Source organism: Liolophura sinensis, chromosome 12 (assembly GCF_032854445.1).
Source record: "Liolophura sinensis isolate JHLJ2023 chromosome 12, CUHK_Ljap_v2, whole genome shotgun sequence".
In the NCBI taxonomy this organism is placed as follows: domain Eukaryota; kingdom Metazoa; phylum Mollusca; class Polyplacophora; order Chitonida; family Chitonidae; genus Liolophura; species Liolophura sinensis.
This window is the reverse complement of record NC_088306.1, coordinates 25,147,806-25,167,763: the sequence shown is the minus strand read 5'-3', so window position 1 is coordinate 25,167,763 and position 19,958 is coordinate 25,147,806. Positions and strand designations below refer to the sequence as shown.

At 41.5% G+C, this 19,958-nt stretch overlaps 1 protein-coding gene across 4 annotated transcripts in view; it reads right to left on the bottom strand.

The window, feature by feature from the left end:
* LOC135479670 (uncharacterized) overlaps nucleotides 1-19,958 on the bottom strand; it is a 65,568-nt gene that overhangs the window by 36,169 nt on the left and 9,441 nt on the right. The window contains exons 1-2 of one of the 4 annotated variants that reach the window (XM_064759570.1): nucleotides 8,726-8,763; nucleotides 6,673-6,788 (exon numbers count right to left, since the gene is read on the bottom strand). The gene's annotated coding sequence lies outside the window, so the exon portion shown is untranslated. Of the gene's footprint in view, nucleotides 1-6,672; nucleotides 7,026-8,725; nucleotides 8,831-18,421; nucleotides 18,489-19,958 lie in introns of those variants that run through there. The other 3 variants (XM_064759565.1, XM_064759566.1, XM_064759567.1) reach the window with 3 other exon arrangements.

The window sequence follows — 19,958 nt, the reverse complement described above, 5'->3', positions numbered from 1 at the left end:
TATAACTGCAACAATCCGTAAACAAAAAATGAAAGTCACGATCCTATATCACATCATTACGTAGACTACAACACAATAATATATTCACGAGCTGATGGTCTGACGCAAGTCTTTTGCAATTAAAGGATAATCGTAGCATGCGAATTTAGCAGGATGTAAATATGCGGAAGTTTACAAATTGCTTTATAAAATAAAATCACCCAACGAATATGAGGGTTGGGGTGTCGTGTGAGGCCAGGGGTGGGTGGTCTGATTATTATAGATGTATTTTTATATTGTTACTCTACACGGTGTATTTAATGGTAATTTCAAGTAAGTATTAACATTTATCTACGTTTGTACTTCCCACTCTGTGTAATTTGTTTTCTAAATTACGCAATGGGGTATACGTACGACAGTGTACAGATGCCGTCATATTTGTTTGGTATCAACTTTTCGCTGTTTAGTCGAGGGCGATATTGTACATACCACCACCATACAACTCATCACATTCCAAAGGATGTGTTATTAGTCGGCCCGCCTGATAGTCGGAAAACAAGATTCTGTCACGTCTTTTAACTACGTGTGCAATATTTAATTCCCATCTGCACCCAGTGATATCTGTAAGTAAATGTGTCTATTACACAAAATGATTATGGAAAGAAACGACCCCATAGCAAGTTATTCAGTAATGAGCCGCCATATGTCGTGTTCAAAAAAAACTCCTTATGCATTTATTTATATAATTAATTATTTACTGGTCTGTTTATATTAAGCAGCCTCTTTATATTAAGTAGTTAATACCTATGTAGAATTCATGGGTCTGCCAGTAGTCACTATACCCTATGTACACAGCGTGGGTGTCCACTGGATATAGGTTTTCCTCCGCCAAGCACAGTAGGTTCAAGTCTAGCACCGATTATTTTGTCCACCCCCATATTACTTTTGGTAATGGACAGTTTTCATTCAAATGTTTTTATAGTGTAACAAAAAAAGCAAAAAAAAAATTTGGATTCAAACTCATGACTTTACAACTGAAAGGTTTCAAAATCACACATTCTGCAAGTTCAAAAATATTCATTTTCAAGGCGGCCCTTATAGGAACACTACATAGAGCAGCTGAACGGCTAAATTCCTATATGATTTGTACCATTTGACTAAAATTGATTATAAGTTAAAAGGTTTCGATTTTGATAACTTCTAATTGGTGCAACAAACCAGACCGTATGAACGTGGATTAAATGACACTAAAGCTTAGAAGTGCACATGTTATATTCAGTATAACGTGTGCACGTGCGATTCTGAAATGGCCATTCTCGCATTCGTTATATATCGATCTACATCACATAAACGGTAGATACTAAGCCTGTACACAAACACACGAACAGTGTGATACTGACCTTGCGTTATGCAAGGATTTATAGATTTAGAACTTTTAAGACGAAAAACAAAATACCCACGAATGGATATATTAACCCATATACAGAGAAAAGGCCATGATGAAACCATTCAACCACACGATTTATATACACACAGTAAATCTCACAAATGCTGAGAGTGATATTGGAATACAATATAATGCTGGGATTTAAGCTTATTTGGGGGAAAGACAAAATACTCACAAAGTCAACCAGCCGGCAACAGCGATTTCATGCCGTTCGTTCGCAGGTTTGCTTAAACTGGTATAATGGTTCAAAAATAGTATGTTTTCGTGTACGTAAACTCTATGCTGTTAACTGACAACCTCAAGCTGCACGCGTATCTCCGTACGTATTAAGGACATATGTTGTCGGCTGGGGAAAAATCAGAGACGCGAGTGCTTTAAAAGGAAGTAAACGACATCCCGCCGGCTGAGTTGTATTAATAACCCACAAGTGTTTCCGCAGAGGCGAAACCGAAACAGCCATACGTCATTTCCGGCTTCCACGTGACATGTCTGGTCATTTCTAGATTTATGCTTAACCAGTCGTTATAAACAGACAGAAAATTCCAGAGGAATGGATAACATGGGCAGATGGAGAGTCATATATATTGAAGTTTATGCAAACTGAAGTGCAAATGCATTATGGAGTCACTGCAAAATGACTACCACTGGATGGTAGTTAAAATTGAAACATTTCATTCAAAAGTCATATGTACCTATCTTCATTCATACCATTATTATACATAACCCAGCACGGTTCAAAAATGTTTCTATTCACGATTCCTACTCTCAAAAAGTTAATCTGTTAAACTTTAACAGAAAGTCTGTTGTCTGAGCGATGCTAGAATGTATTTTGTTATTATAACATAATATTCTGTCATATTCAACATAACATCCTGTTATAGTCTGATAGAATCTTTCTGTTGAATGAACAGAACATGTGTGCTATATTTAACAGAACAATCTGTTACAACAGTAGAATACATTCTAGCATGACTCGGACAACAGACTTTAACAGATTAATTTTGTGAGAGTATATGTATGTAAAGCTTTGTGCAATTTAAGGACTGTTGATTTCTACCGCATTTCGGACATTTAGACGACAATATAAGTAAAACTATAAGCAAATATAAGCACCAAGACGCAATATGCACATGTAAAAATGCCTTAGCGGCATAAAACCGCTACCGACTTACAAAGGACATGCTGTAATAAATATCCATGCACACACGTAAATGGTAAAGTATGTCATATCGCAGACTTGTAGAAAATACTTCCAGACACGTGTTGGGTTCATGCACAATGCAGTTACACTCCGCAAATATCTGGCTGTATATTTTACGACACGGAAAATTACTGTAAATATTTTACAAAAGCAAACAGAGTAGATCTACAGAAATACTGCACAAATACAACTGTACCTTCTGTAGGTTTACGGACATGGCTCACTGTCAATTTTTTACGTACATTCATTTGCTGAATATTTGTTGGATATCTATATCTGTCCATGACATTGGCTGCCAAAAATGGACACGATCCCCTTAATGTTAAACCCTACAATTTCCTCTTTTAATGTCTTGACCCCACCCAGGATTGACTCTGGATCTACCGCCCCGCCATTCAGACGCTCTAGTAACTGAGCCACCGCTGCCACTCTTTACAGTCCAATGATAACTGTTTATTTACAGGAAAATGATATGCATAGCCCAACCTGCTCGTAAATTTTACTGTAAAAATGCAAGTTGGTTATTACAGTGGTTATATGTTTCCAGTACGAAAATGACAGTATTTATTTATTTATTTATTTAAGTATGTTTTACGCCGTACTCAAGAATATTTCACTTCTACGACGGCGGCCAGCATTATGGTGGGTGGAAACCGGGAACAGCCCGGGGGAAACCCACGACCATCCGCAGGTTACTGGAAGACCTACCCACTTACGGCCGGAGAGGAAGCCAGCATGAGCTGGACTTGAACTCACAGCGACCGCATTGGTGAGAGACTCCTGGGTCATTACGCTGCGCTAGCGCGCTAACCGACTGAGCCACGGAGGCCCCCGAAACTGACAGTAAGCATGGTATATAACGTAGATGACAGTATGTCCGCTTCTGTTCACATAACCACAAACAACACGCGATTAACGTAAATCCCCAGTAAGTTGTTCGGTGTAATGCCATTAAGGTATATGAATTATAGCATACCGGAAAGAATGAATAATCTGTTGAAAGTTATAAATTAATCTATTACTCCAAATCTCGCAAGAATACACGAGAACGGAATTTGGAGTTATACGTGAATCGTCAATCAGGTCGATTTGGGTTATTTGTTTTCATAAATGGTACAACTGATCTCATTTTAGCTTTCATGCTGGTATATATGTAATACCTAGAGGTCGACAGTCACAACATTTCCATAATATTAAATGTGTCTATCAAAGTTGTACTGAAAATCGTCATCAAAATATGAGTGACTGTCAAGTTGCATGGCAGACATTCATCTTACAGGTTGTAAGATCGAATGCAGCCATGGCGAATATGTGCTGTGTATAGGCGAGGTATTATAGCAGAGCCACAGCGAATCGTTAAGACATTGCTTTATTGATTGATTGCACTGACGCATTAACGCCCTACTCGATACTTTTTTACATAAATTACAGTGGCGGAGAATGCGGAAGTATCCGGTCTGAACCACAGCCCTGCTCAAAGTACCTGACAAACCTCCTAACTTAAAACCACAGCCTAACAAACGAGATCTTAACCTAATGCGTCAGGGGCTGGGTAACCGCATCGTGCAAGCGCTTCAACCGCCAGAGCCAGATACAGTTCAGTGGCTGACACGCTGTTATAAGGTACCGTGAATGTAGCAGTACATCGCCGTAGCCCAACCGTCATGGTATTATGCCCCTGTTAATAAATACGATAGAATACCGTTAAATCTTGGAAAAACATGGTTTTCATCCTTCAGTTAAATTGCCGATGTGATGATCGGACGTTGTTGGTACTTTCTGTGTATGCAGCTACGCCTCAGAGAATTTGAAACACGTCGTGTCTGTAGATTTAGTAACTGTGGACACACTAGCCTTGGGCAATGTTTTACACCATTTCTGTTTTCATTGTGTTTGCAAGGTGATTTCCTAAAGAGCATCCTTAAGTAATCTGCGTGAATGGACTTCAATACATGTAAAAAGCATTCACTACCTCTGCATGTCCTCTTCTATTAAGACAACTGTGTTGTTTCTTCGGTTCGTGAACTCAATAGATTCGTCTATTAAATGTGTGGGCTTTCGCGCGGTTGAGGGCTCCAAAGTGCCTGTCACTAGAAATTATACAATCCTTGAACGAATGGGTACCTTTCTAGTGGCGACTCGGGTCAAAGCTGGATATACAATTAAACTGCAATGTACAAGCAGTACGTAACCAGTTTACCCACAAAACGTCAGCACAAAGGTAAGAGTGAATTAGAAACTTCATATCCCATAGTCCCGAATTACTAAAGTACTATAGGCTGGAAAGTGTCGCTGTTGGGATGTTTGTTCAGCTTTGACTGGATGCATATATAAGCCATACGTAAGACAATGTTCATTTACTAACCTGGTTGATGTTTAACCCACATACCGAGATTTTTCACGTACATAACGAGCTAAGGCGGTATCTTCTTTTGCCCAGAAACCTCATAGCTTCCGTCACATACAAGTGAAATTTTCTTGAGATGAGATAGATCAATATAAGATTAGTTTATTTATTTGGTTGGTGTTTTACGCCGTACTCAAGAATATTTCACTTATACAACGACCGCCAGTATTATGGTGAACGGAAACCGGGGAGAGCCCTTGGGAAACCCTAGACCATCCGTACGTTGCTACGCACCTTCCCACGTATAGCTGGAGAGCAAGTCTTGAACTCACAGCGACCGCACTATAGCTGTTTTTGATGACCGCGCGTGGCCAGGTGTTCTACGCATAACGTCCACACTCAAAAAATTAATCTGCTATATTTAGCAGAAAGTCTGTTGACTGGATGATGCTAGAATGTATTGTGCCATTATAACACATTATTGTGTCACAGTCAACATAATATCCTGCTAGTCTAATAGAATCGTTAGGTTGATTTCATAGAATATGTATGTTATATTTAACAGAGTAATCGGCTGCAACAACATAATACATTCTAGCATCACTCAGATAACAGATTTTTTGCTGAATTTAAAAGATTATTTTTTGACAGTGGTAACAGTGAAGACAGATATGCGCTTGAGGGTAAAACGCCAACAGTTTTGTATAACAGGTGTAAATAAGCCCATGCTTCACAGTTTTATTATTCAACATGCATGATGTGTAACGCTAATATCTAATTCTAGTTCCAAGCATGAGGCTGTTGTTGGTGTAAGTTGCTATATCAGCAGGAAGTGCACGGCAAACACGCCATCAATCTTAGAGGCACACCTTGGAATATGTCATGGTTTTGGGGAATAGCCTGGGTTTTATCGGTCAAACGCATGCAGTGAACGAAATACTCAGTCCATTTTACCAAGGGCAACCTATTTCATTATCCGGTAACTAAGGTACGAAGTCTCAATGGGGTAGCTGTCCCCGCCCTATGATGACTTGGTTCCAGATAAGCACTCATTACAGTCTGCCCACTAAGCTACGTTCACGACATTTCCCCAGATGTCTATGTCATGTTGCATGGAGGCCCTCGTTGAGTGAATGACCATTGTTTTAAATATTAGATGTCAAATATGTAACCGACCGACTTAACAACAGACAGACAGAGCGACTCATAGACTGCGGCTATATACTTGCCGCAGCTAAAAGGCATTCGTTAACGATACAAATCGCTTTGTCGGTTGAATGCTATTAAATGCAGTGCATGTGTGGGGTGACATTTTCCATAATACCATACCATCGAATTAAAGTGACGATATCAGTCCCATTGCCTACAGCTCACAATAAATCAGCCTACTGAATTAGACGTTAATATGGCTGGTTTTACTTAAAACAGGTCGTTAAGGTAATCAATATGCTAAATATACGTCCATTTGCATTTTTGGGCGAAGGTATAAACTAATACATCAAATCTACTAGATTTAGAATGTGTTGTATGTAGTTAAAAATAAGAAATGCAATATATAGCTGAACAGCTAGACTGGCGAAAAATATCAACCTCAACAAAAAGTTTTCTTAACATCGCTACATGGCAAGCGGACAATAAAGCTCAGCCCATCGCAACTCTAACCCACAATTCCTTAGAGTTCTCAGCGCTCGTATATACCGTATACTGAAGAAAGATGCGACTGTTGTCGTTACGTGCATGCCGGTTCAATCCGAAGTCGTAGGGCTGTCAGCGGCAGTGGCCAGCTGTGAGCGAGTGGTTGAGACTGGGACACACTGAAAGACAAGTTTGGGTCAACTCACTCAAAAATCGGAGTTACACGATTAAGCTAATTCACCACAGAAAACTGAGCCATATGACCAGATCAACTTATTCATGAAACCAGAAGTCCATTACCTAGAAATATGCGACTTACCTATAGCTAGTCTCCACAGTACTTCACACACTCTCTAACACATTATGTAACGTATCTGCGCAGCCATGTATTTTTTTCTCTCTATTGCGCAGCAAACGTTTGACAAACGGCTGATGTATGATGGGTTCCATACTTGTTTGTGTTGAAATACACTTCAAAATATTACGCAGTTGGTAGACCGTCTGCTCCGGGACAGGTAGATCCAAGGTCAATCCTGGATCGAGTCACACCTGAGACTTTAAAAGAGGAAATTGTAACTTCCTCGCTTGGCGTTCAGCATGAAGGGGATAGTGCAACGACTGTTTGACCCGCATCAGTGTAATGGCTCTTGTGGGGCACATTACTTGCCTTCGGTAAGGCGTCTCAGTGAAGCAGCACTAAATATAAAAGAACGGTGGAGAGCCGTCCTGCAACAAGGAGGCACATTCCATGCACTCTTAGGATTTCGTCGTCATATGACTGAAAAATTGTTAAGTACGACGTTAAACCCCAAACAATCATTCACTCAACCAATTTTTTTAAAAGGACAATAATGTCTTTGATCGTAATTGTTTTATAGTTTCTTGGAAATATAAAAATATTCAGTCAGTTCTTAACTGCATAGCAACAATGATCAACGAAATCGTAGTTTTTACATACGGAGGTTTGGTTTCAGTTCTTATAGCACTCGTTTACAGTTAGATTTCCCATGATTCAGTTCACAATTTCCACTCAAAAAGTTGGCATATTTCTCCACTAGGTGGCGCAAGCTTCTACTGATGACTTAACGTGTGTACAGTGCCGTGGAGACTAGCTATAGGGAAATTGCATACTTCTAGGTAACGGACTTCTGATGAAATTCATCTGGTTATATTGTTGATTCACTTGGTTGGTCGCACAACTCGCAGGACTCAGCTGATCTTGTCATATGGTTTTTCTGAGCCGAATTAGCTCGGTTGTTTAACTCAGATTTTTCAGCCTACTGACCCAAACTTATCTCTCAATGTAGAATTAAGCTTATATGTATCATCGGTGCAAATTCCGATACAGCCATGCAACTGCGCTTCGCCGTGTTCACACAATGCGACTGTCCAGTCGAACAGTCTAATTAATTCGACTAGCCGAAGGAAAACAGAACATGTCTTACTATTGCATGCGATTATATAGCATTCGACAGAGTGCATTGTCTGAACGCGGCGTGTCAAGTAAAGCTGTTACGGTTTCATTCCACTTATCGCAATCGACCAGTCGATGCGACAAATCACATCCAATAATACAACAATTATGTCCAATTTTATGCACTTTGTGCGAACTGTATCATCAAAAACGACACTTTCCACTTCATTCCCCATCAACTAGCAGCATCTCTTCAACTGCCAAGTAACAACATAAAAAACGATCCTTGCCAGTGTTGTTATCGAAAGCGAAAATCGCATTCGAATTGCCAACGATCGCACGGCTTTAACACGGACTGCTGGTGAGTGACAGAACGAAAGGCGTGCTTTACACGAATACGAAGACCGTCCGCTCGAGTCAGTTATCTACAGCCTCGTAAACAAGACTTGCATTATAAATAGCTGGAGTTGGGAGGCTGGAAACACCGAACGGATGTATATCCGTCGATGAACGCTCTGGTAGTTTCGGCGTACAAACCGCTGTGCTATGTGCTGAAAACCTAAACGCCTGCGGGGCATTTTGGATTTAAAAAACAACAACAATAACACATGCCATACAGTCATAAATATAGGCAATATAGAGCGGTTATCTCGTCCAGTTGATAAGAATAGCTCTCCTGGCAAAGAATAAAATTTCACTAACCGTGGATATATACGTAAATGTAATATCCGATTCGGGCAGTCCATCCAGTTTGCCTCCCATCTGCGCCTTTGCGCTGTCCTCGTGATTTTCTTATTTATGGCCGTCAATCGAGAGTCACGATCGGAATGTATATGCTCTCGGGTGTTATATAGGAGACGGAGTTCCCCGTCAGCGCACGAGGTACCAAGCCTTAGCGTACGTTTTCAAGCTGTTAGGTCGACACTCTATTCGACGGATGACCTAGATAAAGGCGAAGTCTCAGTTCGTCGTAGACAGTTGCCCACGCTATTAATGTTGCGGGATAGCCCTCACAGCCTGGATATTTTGAAGCAACGGGACGCCCGAGAGAAGCGGGCAGACCTGCTTTGTATGCGTTACGCGGAGGGTTGGGATATGTGTGCGTTTGGAGGGGAGTCCGGGGGGGGGGGGGGGGGGGGTACTCCGGATATGTCTAAAGCGTTTGACTTACATTCTCACTTCGCACCCGCCCTGTCCGTATAGCTCGATATTGTCTCAGAGCGTCGGTCGCTCGGCAAACACCCTCAAACACGTCTCACTTAGCAACAAGGTGTTCAGAGAGACGGACTTAATCCACAGCAAACGAAGCGCTGGACGTGCCCGGTTAACGGTAAACGTGCCTGAAACAGCTGGCTGGCGGGATGACGCGATGGGGTGGGGGACAATGAGGCCACATCTGTGAAACATTCATTAGCATTAGCTCGACTGAATAACGGTAAAGTGAAAGAGATCGGTTATAGCGTCCCGCTAACCGGCAAGTTAAGCGATACAGCCGTGAGGGAAGATGCGCACGGAGTAGTGGGAATATACTTAGTGACAAGTCTAGCACTGCGTCCGAGAACCGATCTCTTGCTATCGGGAAGGCTCTCTCAGTCGTGAGTTGAATCTCATTCATACCAGCATTAGGCCTATGAAATTCTACATTTGTTTCATCCACTTTTTCTCTTCTTAATGCATCATATAACTCTGCACGTAATGACAAGACAATATACTACATGTAGTATGGCGAAAGGAAGTCAAGTAAATCGGTGTAAAGAGATTAAAACTTATTGTAATTATAAAACTTTATCTGCCGAAAAAAAAAACCTTTTAATACTTAATCTGATAAATTTATTATTGTATTATTTTCTTGTACTGTTATTATTTTGACAAAAGTAACCTCACCAGATTCTAATCAGTGATTGTCGAATTTATATACCTGGAAAATTTTAAACCTTCATATTATGTGGAAATACAAATATTATAATCTGAAAGCATCTGAAAGCAATCTGAAAGCATGCTGAAATTATCTGTTTACAGTTGTGAGGTCAATTATGTATAGATACCGAATAAAGACCTTTATTCGGTATCTATGTATTTATGCACGCTTGGGGTTCGCCCCTGTATTATAATGGTCGAGGTAGCATGATATCGCAGCGCGGCAGTGATACAGCGAGGCAGTGATGCAGCGAGGAAGCGGGGCAGCAGGCTACTTCGCTACCTCTTATTAGAAAGGTCGAGGTAGTATGTTATGAAAATTTAAGTACCTTTGTCCCCTTGCATACTTATATGCTGTCTATTCGTCTAAAAAAGAACCTGGTAGAAACGCTTGGTCGTTTGGTTAGTTGGTTGACCTGGTTGATATATTCATTGATTGATCATGTGTATGGTTGTGTAAGGTAAGGCAGTGAGGTAATGTAACAACCATACTCAAACCGGAATCAGGGCGCATATCCCCAAATAAAATGCCCATGGGAGAAATCCTTACTCAAAAACACAACCTTCTATTTATGTTTTCCAATCTAGCTCAATATATATCAGATATTACATATCGATATCAGCGACTGTTACCATGTTGGCTAATAGACATATTGTCGGCTTACAGACATAGTGTTGACTAACAGACATAACATTGGCTAACAGATATAATGTTGGCTAACAGACTAATCTAGCTCCAATCTAGCTCAATATATATCAGATATATCAGATATTACATATCGTCATCACCGACGGTTACCATGTTGGCTAAGAGACATATTGTCGGCTAACAGACATAGTGTTGACTAACAGACATAACTTTGGCTAACAGATATAATGTTGGCTAACAGACATTATGTTGGCCAACAGACATAACGCTAAAACACTTTACTTAACAACAGAGCAATAACCTGAAAACAAAGAAGGTTGTGTTTCAGATCACATCAGCTACATTTCCTAACTTTTTTAAAACTATGTGAGGGCCTCAGTGACCGAGGTGGTTAGCACACCAACGGTGCGCAATGGCCCAGGAGCCGCTCACCAATATGGTCGCTGTGAGTTCAAGTTCAGCTCATGCTGTCTTCTTCTACGGCTGTACGTGGAAAGGTCTGTCAGCAACCAGCGGATGGTCGAGGGTTTAATCCCGCCACTACTCGGTTTCCTCCCACCATTATGCTGGCCGCTGTGGTATAAGCGAAATAAGTGAGTACGACGTAAAACACAAACCAAAGAAATAAATATAAAAAAAACTTATGTGTGAAAGAGTGCGTGAGTGCGTGCTTTGGGTTTAACGTAGTACTTCAGTCATATGACGACGAAGGAGTCCTTTAGAATACGTGTATATGTGTAAAAGAGAGAGAGCAGAGGTGGTGTGAAATCCACAAAGTGTGGGTTTTAAGATGAAAGTCCTCGAGCTTGAGCTCGTCTAGTCATGGATGTTAATTTAAGAAAAGGCATGTATACTAAAGCCGGTGGTCAGAGGTGATCTTGGTGTAAATGGGTATAACATGGCTTCTCTACAGGTCGACACTGCTTGGTGTTTGACGTTGTACTTAACAATTTTTCAGTCATACGCCGACGAAGGAGTCCTTAGAGTGCTTCCTTGTTGCAGGACGGATTTCCACCGCTCTTTTTCATCTAGTGCTGCTTCAATAAAACGACTTGCCGTCTCGCATCCTCGCATGATAGCTTCGTTAGGACCGACATGCTCCGATAAGCGAGCTTTGACCTCCAGATAATATCGTTGTTTATCTATGTCATGGTTGCATTTTTGACTGGCACGAAAACAAATCTGAAGAATATGTTCATCAGTCAACACGCTACGCAGTGTTTGGCTTTATATTACATATATATTTTTTGTGCAACCAAGAAGCCGCAAGCACTCTTTCGCAGCTTTGATATGCCGTCAGTGTCTTCCTGAAAGACAGCGTGCAAGGTGATGTTCGGCGCTTGAGGTAGAAAAAGGTATGGGTAAGATATATAACCGCTGCGAGGGAAAAATTCTACCTTTGCCGTAATCGCGAGAACGACCGTTTTCTGTTGTGACAAACACAAACCCGGTCTCTAATGATACCTGTCCGTGGCTCCCACAAGAGTTCAAATGACAACTCCGAGCACCTGCAAGCGAAGCCGACAGAAACGCCGTCGTCTGTTCCCAACTACACGGGAAACAGTCAAGGGATAAAACGAAAGTGAATGTGACCTGATCGAGAGAGAGAAGATATTTTAGCCAGTGTAAAAGAACTCCCATTTTGTATCAAATTATTATTAGTCCCTTTAAGCCAATGTAAGCTGCATCTTGTGAATATTACAGGATATGTTATTAAAAAAATATCACATAAAAATATTTTATCAGTAAATTAAACAAATTACACCCTCGCTATAGGTTATCTTGAACGAAACAAATTTAGCACTGGCGCAATCAGGTTCCAATTTCCATTGTCTCTGCGAAATTGCTGCTCATTGGCATTCCATTCTTGACCCATGTCGTTAGTTGGTATCCAGATCTGGAACAAGAATGACCCGGTGTGGAAAACCCCAGTGTTCTGAATAATACCACGTTGTACTGATCTCGATCTAAGGGCGTTACAGTGTGGTTACATACAAAACATGTCACGTATTTCTCTCCACAAAACAAGACAATAATGAAAATGTTTATAAACAGCACTTGGAGAACAGAAGATTTTGGTGTAACATTTAACCAAGACGTTTTCCTTTTCTGACTTCTTTTTTATTAAACATCGGTAATTCAAATAAATCGGACTTATACCGGCCCGATAGCACAGTGGGGAGAGCGTCCGATTCGGGAGGCGGTAGATCCAGGGTCACACCGACACAAGACCTTAAAAGAGGGAGTTGTAACTTTCTGGCTTGGTGTTCAGCATTAAGGAGATAGTGAAACGACTGGTTGCTACAATGTTTACGCCATTTTGGTGCAAGTACAATGATGTCGTGGAACCTTCGTTAAAATGACTTAAACAACACAACGGACGCTGTCGTAATGTTATTGCCACCCGAAAACATCGGAAAGAAAAAAGGAGAGAAATCTCGAAATTGCTTGCCCGAGGCTGGGATTGAACCGGCGTCTGGTGTGTCAGAGAAAACGACAGACAGACGCCTTGACGATTAGGCTAGCCATAACCAGGCCGGGCTTGTTCAGGACACAAGGTACAGCATAGAGAGTAAAATCAGAGCAGGGACGACAGAGTGGTAGCTTGGAAATGGTCACACACAACGCTTGAAATACGGCAATTTACTCAGTCATGGTTTTATGTCAACTATTTATATAAATGCATAAATAGTGGTAAATTACACGCGCCCCTTACAGGAGCAGGGCTTTAGCAGACTTAGGTTCAACAAAAAACAGAATTTTGTGTAATTTTAGACCAATGATGTCATGAACGGTTAGAATAAACCCTTTATATCTGAGGTAAAATGGCACGATGCCGGATTTTACCCGTTAGATGTGACCTATTGCCAACTACCACTGTCATCGCGGCCCTGATGTTACTGTCTGTGTGTCTTTTGTATTTAACGGCAGTTAGTATGTTGATCACACAGGCATACTGAGATCTCCCTTTGTTTCAGGCGGAAGCCAGCGTGGACATACTATAGATAAGCAAGTTACACCCAATCTTTAGAACGCAGTGCCGAAAACTCTACACATGATGCCCCACCCAGTCAAGCCGAAACGCGAAGTCAGCAAATTTGCATCAGTCCGAGACAATCACATATCCGGAATCACATATGCTAATTTCTCTTCTCAGAAGGCATGAACAAATGCGTGAAGATTGTGCAAGGTGAGATTGGTAGTTCTAGCCTGTTGTGGTAGTTCTAGTCTGTTGTGGTAGTTCTAGCCTGTTGTGGTAGTTCTAGTCTGTTGTGGTAGTTCTAGCCAGTGGTGGTAGTTCTAGCCAGTCGTGGAAGTTCTAGCCAATCGTGGTAGTTCTAGCCTGTTGTGGTAGTTCTAGCCTGTTGTGGTAGTTCTAGCCTGTTGTGGTAGTTCTAGCCTGTTGTGGTAGTTCTAGCCTGTTGTGGTAGTTCTAGCCAGTCGTGGAAGTTCTGGCCAGTCGTGGAAGTTCTAGCCAATCATGGTAGTTCTAGCCAATCGTGGTAGTTCTAGCCAGTCGTGGTAGTTCTAGCCAGTCGTGGAAGTTCTAGCCAATCGTGGTAGTTCTAGCCTGTTGTGGTAGTTCTAGCCAATCGTGGTAGTTCTAGCCAATCGTGGTAGTTCTAGCCAATCGTGGTAGTTCTAGCCAATCGTGGTAGTTCTAGCCTGTTGTGGTAGTTCTAGCCAATCGTGGTAGTTTTAGCCAATCGTGGTAGTTCTAGCCTGTTGTGGTAGTTCTAGCCTGTTGTGGTAGTTCTAGCCAGTCGTGGTAGTTCTAGCCTGTTGTGGTAGTTCTAGCCAATCGTGGTAGATCTAGCCTGTTGTGGTAGTTCTAGCCAGTCGTGGTAGTTCTAGTCTGTTGTGGTAGTTCTAGCCAATCGTGGTAGTTCTAGCCAATCGTGGTACTTCTAACCAGTCGTGGAAGTTCTAGTCAATCGTGGTAGTTCTAGCCAATCGTGGTAGTTCTAGCCAGTTGTGGTAGTTCTAGCATGTTGTGGTAGTTCTAGCCTGTTGTGGTAGCTCTAGTCTGTTGTGGTAGTTCTAGCCTGTTGTGGTAGTTCTAGCCTGTTGTGGTAGCTCTAGCCAATCGTGGTAGTTCTAGCCTGTTTTGGTAGTTCTAGCCAATCGTGGTAGTTCTAGCCAATCGTGGTAGTTCTAGCCAGTCGTGGTAGTTTTAGCCAATCGTGGTAGTTCTAGCCTGTTGTGGTAGTTCTAGCCTGTTGTGGTAGTTCTAGCCAATCGTGGTAGTTCTAGCCAGTCATGGTAGTTCTAGCCAATCGTGGTAGTTCTAGCCAGTCGTGGAAGTTCTAGCCAATCGTGGTAGTTCTAGCGTGTTGTGGTAGTTCTAGCCAATCGTGGTAGTTCTAGCCAGTCGTGGTAGTTCTAGCCAATCGTGGTAGTTCTAGCCTGTTGTGGTAGTTCTACCCAATCGTGGTAGTTCTAGCGTGTTGTGGTAGTTCTAGCCAATCGTGGTAGTTCTAGCCAGTCGTGGTAGTTTTAGCCAATCGTGGTAGTTCTAGCCTGTTGTGGTAGTTCTAGCCTGTTGTGGTAGTTCTAGCCAATCGTGGTAGTTCTAGCCAATCATGGTAGTTCTAGCCAATCGTGGTAGTTCTAGCCAGTCGTGGAAGTTCTAGCCAATCGTGGTAGTTCTAGCCTGTTGTGGTAGTTCTAGCCTGTTGTGGTAGTTCTAGCCAATCGTGGTAGTTCTAGCCAATCGTGGTAGTTCTAGCCAGTCGTGGAAGTTCTAGCCAATCGTGGTAGTTCTAGCCAATCGTGGTAGTTCTAACCAGTCGTGGTAGTTCTAGCAGATTGTAGATTGCAACTAAAGTAAAACTTGTCATGCAGCAACCACAATGCGGTTATAGCGCAGTTTTTCCGTCACCAGAAGATCCAAGTCCATTTGAAACTCTGGTCCCATCTTTAGAATAAGCCACCCTAAATAAGGAAAATAGTATGTAATACTGTGGACCAAATTATTTTTCGAATTTGATCTGAGTCTCCGCATAATAAAGCTGCACGCGAATCTTTTTTTTTAGAATCGAATAATATTTCTAACAGTTGCTGCATAAAACTCAAAGAGCTATCGGAATAAACGAAATCATGCAAACTGCCTAATTTATGTTCCCGATCATTTCAGTTTCCATTACCGATGTGAAGTCCAACAAAGTAAACATGCACATAAAATTATCGGACAACATCTCGAGTAGATACTGAAGGGAGAGCAGGAGTCAACAGGAATCATGGAATGTCGAAGGAGCACAAAGCTGATACAGAAGGCTTATGAACGTAACTCAGAATGGATTACGGAAACCACCGTAACATTGTAACACGTAGTTGATACCGTGACTGAACGAAGTGCATGATCTCATTAATACATCGATAATTTACCAATTTTGTTGGTGGAGATCGGGGTTTAAGTATGAAGACTACCGTACATGAATTTATGGTCAATTTGTGGGCGATCAGTGAGGCCAAACTTGTATTGCTGAAGTGGCTTCTTTCTTTTTTTTGCTTTGGAAATGCGAGACACGCGAGACGACATTTTTCACTCGTATCAGAAAAACAGGTGTCTTTCGACAGAGCAAAAATCGATAGATTCGAATGACGTGTCGTGAAGAGAGAATTACACGAAATCCCAGCCGGACTTTATTTGGAGCGGATATAACTCAGAAACCAGGTCGTCACGGGCAAAGAAGAACCAAATTAATCTCTCCCGATAATAGTGAAATCGTGGGACGATAAGCAATGATGTGCGGTCAGAATAAAGAGAGGTGGGCAACGCATTGGTGGGACCGGTGTCTGTAATAACTGTGACTTGTGTAGGTGTCATGTCAGTTATATTCGCCCCAGTTAGGCATCACATTATATCTGATGGAGGGGCCTCCGTGGCTCAGTCGGTTAGCGCGCTAGCGCAGCGTAATGACCCAGGAGTCTCTCACCAATGCGGTCGCTGTGAGTTCAAGTCCAGCTCATGCTGACTTCCTCTCCGGCCGTACGTGGGAAGGTTTTCCAGCAACCTGCGGATGTTCGTGGATTTCCCCCAGGCTGTGCCCGGTTTCCACCCACCACAATGCTGGCCGCCGTTGTATAAGTGAAATATTCTTGAGTACGGCGTAAAACACCAATCAAATAAATAAATATCTGGTAGAAGTATCATCTTGCTGCTATTTCTGTTCACACAAGTGCCTTTCAACATACACAAATGTCGTGGAAACATAACTATCCAATATACTGCGTTTGAACGACAACAAAAATATTGTTATAACATTACGTGAAAAGCAAAAACTCGTATGTTAATCAATTGCACACGGTTTTAACCATTCAGCAGGAAAGACATGTACTCAAACTATCTGGAGAGGTACATGTAAAATAAATCAGCTTTGTTCTTTGATAACATCGCTTGGGGAAAACATAATAAAATTTATATATCTCCAGGGTTAGGAGGTTGGGAATTTCCTGGAGGCATAATACGGGTGTAAACATCGAAAAAATATAGCGACGTCCCCTAAGTGGAGTCAGCTAAGTGAAAGAAAAACGGGCAGTCGATTTCAAACCATAAGTTATATACACGGAAACTAATATATGTGGCGGCATATGCCATGATGATATCGTCCATCGATTTTTTTATAAGAACATAAGCAAAATAGAATCAATATAGTGGAGATTGTTTCAGCGATAAAGAGGAAAATATTAATACTTAAAAATACACAGGGTGTTACAGACTGGCAATATTCGCACAATAAGCCCATATTCTACACAAACGATCGGTATCTTGTAATAAGTGATAGGACTGAGTGACAATTAGAGCTTGTCGGTTTTCGTCTGGTCTTGGTGACAAGTAAAGCTTGGTGGTTTTTGTGGGGCCGTAGAGACAATTACAGCTTGGCTGTTTTCGTGGGGTCTTGGTGACAAGTAAAGCTTGGTGGTTTTCGTGGGGCCGTGGAGACAATTACAGCTTGGCCGTTTTCGTGGGGCCTTGGTGACAAGTAAAGCTTGGCGGTTTTGGTGGGGCATTGGAGACAATTAGAGCTTGTCGGTTTTCGTGGGTCTTGGTGACAAGTAAAGCTTGGTGGTTTTTGTGGGGCCGTAGAGACAATTACAGCTTGCTGTTTTCGTGGGGTCTTGGTGACAAGTAAAGCTTGGTGGTTTTCGTGGGGCCGTGGAGACAATTACAGCTTGGCTGTTTTCGTGGGGCCTTGGTGACAAGTAAAGCTTGGCGGTTTTGGTGGGGCCGTGGAGACAATTACAGCTTGGCCGTTTTCGTGGGGGCCTTGGTGACAAATAAAGCTTGGTGGTTTCGTGGGGCCGTGGAGCCAATTACAGCTTGGCCGTTTTTGTGGGGCCTTGGTGACAAGTAAAGCTTGGTGCTTTTCGTGGGGCCGTGGAGACAATTACAGCTTGGTGGTTTTCGTGGGGCCTTGGTGACAAGTAAAGCTTGGCGGTTTTCGTGGGGCATTGGAGATAATTACAGCTTGTCGGTTTTCGTGGGGGCCTTGGTGACAGCGCTTGTCGGTTTTGTGTGAACTACGTGTTCAGCGCTTGATGGTTATCGTGATACCTGGATGACAGGGTTTGTCGGTTTTCGTGGGAACTTGCTGACAATTAGCTCTTGGCAGTTTCCATTAGGCCTTTGATAATCATTAAGACTTGGCCGGGGTCGTGAGGTCTTGGTAACATTTAGAGGCTGACAAACCTCCTGTAGCCAACTCGGTAGCCTCTCTCGGCCTTGGGCCACTTGACTTCCGCTAATACGACTTGCAGTTCTATACATCACACGTAAATAAACAAATTATCATGGGAAAGTATCAGATATACAAATACTGTATACTTACGTGATTGACATTATCTTTGCATAGAGGTCGCATTTTCTGAACCAGGGCGTTGACGTCACAGGTTTGCCTGAAAAGATAATATGACTGACATTAAAATGGAATACAGTAATACATAAAGAAATACAAGTCAAAAAGGGTAATAACTTTTCAGAAAAATCACTATATTTCTATATTTTAGTTGTCCAACCGCGTTGTATTCGCCATTTTTGAAGTTTCCTAGTGCAATAACTTCTTATGCATGCTTAGGAACGAACCATTCTGATATCAAAAATACGTTCTTTAAGGTAAAATGAAATCTGCGACGTCAATGACGGCAGAAGTAACACACAAAGTCTATCATAAAATTTAGGCATTTTATACAGTCAAAGAAGTCTTGAAAGCTGGCGTAAAACACAAAAGACTAAAGCACCGAGAGGAAATCCAGAGCAGCGACAACAATGGAACAATTGACAAATAATCACACGTAACCCATGAATCCAGCTTCGTGTTAATCTACCTCTGCACAGTTTTTTTTTTATGTCTGTTGCCTTTGCATTGACGCATAGTACATTTTTTTATTTTCTTTCACTTTGAGAAGAAGCTCCGTGCATATTCATTTTATATGTATTGGTTTCAAAAACTGATTGGAATAATATTTATGGTGATACTGAAGCCACGTGGAGCACGTTTTGCTGCACGCGTATTTCTGGGATGATTATCAAATGAGCTCAAGGACTTTTAGCTAATTTGAAAACAAATTGCCGGCGAATGTTTTGCGGTATATTGTTAGCACCTTGCAGGCACACGTTGGGGGAATCAAGGATCAGTGAGTCGTAGTGCCATTCAATAAAAATAATAAATTCTACAAAAAAAAACAACAAGTCCAAACGCTGAATTCGCTGAATATCCCATAGATTTAAGTATTTGAGCATAGACCCTGAACTGCCAGAACATGCATGCAATATTATATACAACTGATAACATACAATCATTTGAAATTTCAAATAACACTGTTTTCACCTTTTCCACCTTTTCCACATATTTTGTTTTCCAGAACAGGGAAAACCAGTAAATGGTGGTCAAAAAAGGTGTAGATAAGTAAGAAAGGTTTTCAGTAAAGATTCTTATCTTGAGGTATGAAAATATCTTTGTCTGAAATTTTATGTAAACTAAAATGTAATTTAAAAGATTGAAAAATGTTTTCACGTTCAAAGATTACACACTTTAGTTGAAACATTAAGTACAGTATAATTTGGTTTATAGAAACATTAAAAAATTACCGACCTTTCCTTAAATGCATACATGAATACAAAGTTGATATAAAACTTCATCGTGATGACCACACAGATCTACTTAAAGTAAAATAATGCTCAAAATGCTCTATGAATATTCATGCAAACAATATCACCGCTAAGTCAACACAACAATGGTATTCAAAACATCATGGACATACTATATGAGGGGCAGTGTATTTACATGTAGGTCTGTGACTCATAGCCCAAGGACGGCCACAGCATGAATCACTCCTGTAAAGTCGTTAAACTTGATAATCTCGGCA